The sequence below is a fragment of the Nothobranchius furzeri genome, chromosome 2, assembly GCF_043380555.1.
Source record: "Nothobranchius furzeri strain GRZ-AD chromosome 2, NfurGRZ-RIMD1, whole genome shotgun sequence".
Taxonomy (NCBI): domain Eukaryota; kingdom Metazoa; phylum Chordata; class Actinopteri; order Cyprinodontiformes; family Nothobranchiidae; genus Nothobranchius; species Nothobranchius furzeri.
The window spans coordinates 42,117,788-42,122,188 of record NC_091742.1 but is presented as its reverse complement, the minus strand read 5'-3'; the positions used below and the strand labels follow the sequence as shown (position 1 = coordinate 42,122,188).

The 4,401-nt window shown below is 43.5% G+C and overlaps 1 long non-coding RNA gene across 1 annotated transcript; it reads right to left on the bottom strand.

Moving 5' to 3' along the window:
* Positions 1-571: 571 nt before the first annotated feature.
* On the bottom strand, positions 572-2,823 carry LOC139066284 (uncharacterized). The gene is made up of 3 exons (XR_011519215.1): positions 2,711-2,823; positions 2,079-2,174; positions 572-1,991 (listed from the first exon to the last, which is right to left on the bottom strand). It is a non-coding gene; the product is annotated as an uncharacterized lncRNA (long non-coding RNA).
* Positions 2,824-4,401: the final 1,578 nt, after the last annotated feature.

Below are 4,401 nucleotides of genomic sequence, written 5' to 3'. Positions count from 1 at the left end.
TCATCACGTCCCCACATAATTCCTGGAGATTCAACCACTTCCAACCGGTAAACGTATTGTTGTACGTCCTATATATACTGGTACAGCTAAGCTAACCGCGAATTAGCAGAGGCTAACTACAACAAGCTAACGGACTCAGTTACCGTCACTGGAAAATAGCTGGACTTCGGCAATGAAACAATCCCACCGCTGCCACCAATGTAACCGAGCTTTCCAGAAAGAGACGGGAGAAGATAGAGGATTGTGGTTGCTCAAGAAAAGGTTGATAACTGTGAACTCTCAGGGTCACTTTATTTTAACATAACACCATTAACAACTCCGCTCCAACTTCTGTTGTTTTTTTCTCTCTTTTCCAACATCACATCCTGTCAGCAGCACCTTCAAAATAAAAGTCCCATAAAAGTGGGTTACACAAGTTTATTTATATAGCGCCAAATCACGACAAGAGTCGTCTCAAGGCACTTCACATAATAAACATTCCAATTCAGGTCAGGTCATTAAGCCAATCAGAAATAATGTTTCCTGTATAAGGAACCCAGCAAATTGCATCAAGTCACTGACTAGTGTCAATGACTATACAGCAATCTTCATACTAAGCAAGCATTTAGCGACAGTGGAGAGGAAAACTCCCTTTTAACAGGAAGAAACCTCCAGAGAATCCTGGCTCAGTATAAGCAGCCATCCTCCACGACTCACTGGGGATCGAGAAGACAGAGCAGACAGACAGACAGACACACACACACACACACACACACACACACACACACACACACACCACACACACTTTCCCATTCTCGTTGTGCGTTCACGTTCACCAACATTCTCTTCCATCTTAACATTTAGGTGCGTTCGTAATATGCACCGGGAACACCAGAGCGTTCTTTGCATTTTTGAGCTTCCATCCCGTCCGCCCTGGTGCTCTGAGAGAAAAATTACTAACGCACCCACAACAGCGTAGTATTTTTTTTTTCTTTTTTATGCTCCCTCCCTCGGTTCGTTAAAAAATAAAACTAAAACAAACTGTTGGCTATCTAATTCTGGAAAAAAATATCTCTAAATTTAAGACTTTATAAAGCCGTGATAAGACTTTTTAATACTTTTTAAGGGTCTTAATTTTTCCAGAATTGATTTATCACCTTTCAATACTTTTCAAGACTCCGCGGATACCCTGTTTTAGCTTTCATGTTTATAGTCACGTTTGTGTTGTTTTGGTTTACTTTGTTTACAAGTTCACTTTGCTGCAGTGACTTCATATTTTCCTACAAATGTAATAAAATAGTGACTAAAATTATACAAATGATTCCTTATGAAAGGAAGGTCATTAGAGAGCAGCGCAGACAGACTTACTACATGCTGCAGCTGTTTTTGTAGGCCAGCTGCTGCTGAATTTGGGGAAAGTTATTCTGTGCATGTCCAGATCAGATGGTTGTTTACAGAAAATAATGTAATTCAATAATTTCTAAACAGACTAAACAAGTAAAACATCAAATAAATCACTCTGCTGTCATCAGATGGAGTGATTTAGGGGGTGAGGTGTTCACAGGAGTGAACGGTGGCACAGGAGTTAAGTGCTCGCCCCGTAATCGGAAGGTTGCAGGTTCGAGCCCCGCTCAGTCTGTCGCTGTCGTTGTGTCCTTGGGCAAGACACTTAACCCACGTTGCCTGCTGGTGGTGGTCGGAGGGACCGGTGGTGCCGGTGCTCGGCAGCCTCGCCTCTGTCAGTGCGCCCCAGGGCAGCTGTGGCTACATTGTAGCTCATCCCCACCAGTGTGTGAATGGGTGAATGACTGTGTTGTAAAGCACCTTGGGGGGTTTCAAGAACTCTAGAAGGCGCTATATCAAATACAGGCCATTTACCATTTGCCATTAATGATGAGGGTGGCTGAGGTGTGTCATCACTCACTTTGGTCTGGTCCAGACCGTCTCTTTACTGGTGGGTTTCCTTCCTCAGTAGGTGACGTGAAGCTCCAACATCTGAACCTTCTGTTTTCCTTAGAGGAGAAGAAAAGTAACATTAGCAAGCTGGCTAAATTATTTTTTACTAGCATCTCAAGGTCTTGAACCAGATCTTCACTTACCTAAACATCAGACCAGTTTGTCCCAGCTGAGCTCATCAGGGCGTTAGTCTGACAGCCTGTCAGTGAAACACGGCTCCAGCCTTCTGGATGTTGACTCTAAAAAGCAAAGGAGCATTTTTACTTTTGTTTAATTATTTTACAGCTGATTTTATCAGCTTTCCGACGCTCACGCTCATACAGACGGTGAGCTTTGCTGCGTCTGACTGATGCAGAGTTAGTTTTGATATCTGCAGTGAGACAAAAAACTAACCTCACTTCACTCAGAGATCGTTCTTTAAAACTCTATTAAATCCACTGTGTTGACGCACTTTAATGACTTCATCACGCTGCATTTTAGCTGATATGGGACTTTATTTACTGGATGCTAAGATTACATCACACTCACGTAGAATTACACACAGGCTCTCTGCTGTTACAATCAGTGGAAGGTTATCATCTGGTGTAAAAGAAGGCGTTGATCAGAAATCACGTTTTATTCCACGAAAATCGGCCAAATCCACATTAATCTGGGTGTTAACTTTACTAGCATACTGTGCTAGTGATAGCAAGTCGGATGCTAACGCTTTAGTGCTGCTAATGCCCGTAAATCTAAAGTAAAGTTTGTCGACATTTTAGAGTGATATGAAGCTTACCGCTCTGCTGCTGTGTCCCGTTGCTGCCACATTCAGATGGAAATGACTCCTTCTAGATAGATGAAGCCCTCAGTACATAGCCACTAGCCTGGAGACACCGAACGAACCACGTGTGCACACACACACACACACACACACACACACACTACTTTTTCTTCTGTGTTTTTTTTAGCAGTAGTGTCATCAGCTCCTGGGTTTAAATACTGCCACTCCACCCTTCCTTCAAACGAGGAACAGTTTTGAGCTGTGTGTGGCTAAAATAACCAGACATTCTGCATTTTCCCAATAGGAATACAAAAAAATCTTAGCGAGAAGAAAAAATGGCGGATTGGCTCTGTGTTTAGCCGAGGGCCATGACTATATTTGGTAGTTATCCTGACGAAATACATTTTTTACGTAATAGATCATTTGAAAAACTGAACGGGTGGACAAATCTGCCCAAATATGCCCAAAACTCCAGTGAATAATATAAGCCTTTTTGCTCACTTAGACACTTAAAATGTGAAACACACTGTGTTAATGGATAAAAAAGTGGGTTTTTCATGTTATGTCTCCTTTAATAACTTGTGTCCTTTAGCCACTAGTCCTGCTAGATCCTCTCAGTCACACCCTTGGCTAAATGATACCCTCCAGTCTCTACGCACTAATCTTAGAGCGGCGGAACGGAAATGGCGCAAAACAAAAGATCCTGGTGATCTATTGAAATTTCAGGAATTACTGTCCTCATTCTCTGCCAGCATCACTGATGCAAAGAAAGCTTTCTACACTGACAAAATTCTCAGCTCTACTGACTCTCAGAAACTATTTTCAACATTCAAAACTCTGCTCGCCCCTCCATCTCCACCTCCTACCAACAGTCTATCAGCTGACACCTTTGCCCCATTCTTCACTGACAAAGTGGCAGCTATAAGCAAACAGTTTACTCAACTGGCCACTCCTGAACATTCGCTACCACAAACTCCTTCAAGCCCAACCATCTCAGGCCCTACTGCTTCATTTTCCTCTTTTTCCCCTGTCACTGAGAACTGTGTGTCCAAGCTTCTCACGTGCAGCCGCCCTACTACATGCCCACTTGATCCCATTCCGACTAAGCTGCTCCAAGCTATTGCTCCTACAGTAGCCGCAGCAGTCACACATGTGATCAACGCTTCACTGACATCCGGTACATTTCCCATCTCTCTCAAGCATGCTCAGGTTAAACCGCTGCAAAAAAAAACATCTCTTCCTCCAAATCATGTGGAGAACTACCGACCTATCTCTCTCCTCCCTTTTCTGTTCAAAATCATTGAAAGGGTGGCTTTCAAGCAGATTACAGAATACCTCTCACAAAACTGTCTGCTTGACCCTTACCAATCTGGGTTCAAAAAGGGCCACTCCACTGAAACTACTTTGTTAGCAGTGACGGAATTCTTAAAAGAAGCTAGAGCGACTGCCAAATCCTCAGTGCTTATCCTGCTCAACTTATCGGCTGCATTTGACACTGTCAACCATGGCTTCCTTTTGTCCGCACTCTCTACCATGGGCATCACAGAGAAAGCACACGCCTGGTTTGAATCATATCTCACAGGACGATCATTCAGTGTATCTTGGCTTGGACAATCCTCTACTGTGCACCATCTTGCCACAGGAGTCCCCCACGGCTCTGTACTGGGACCTCTTCTCTTTGCCATACACACCACCTCACTGGGTGA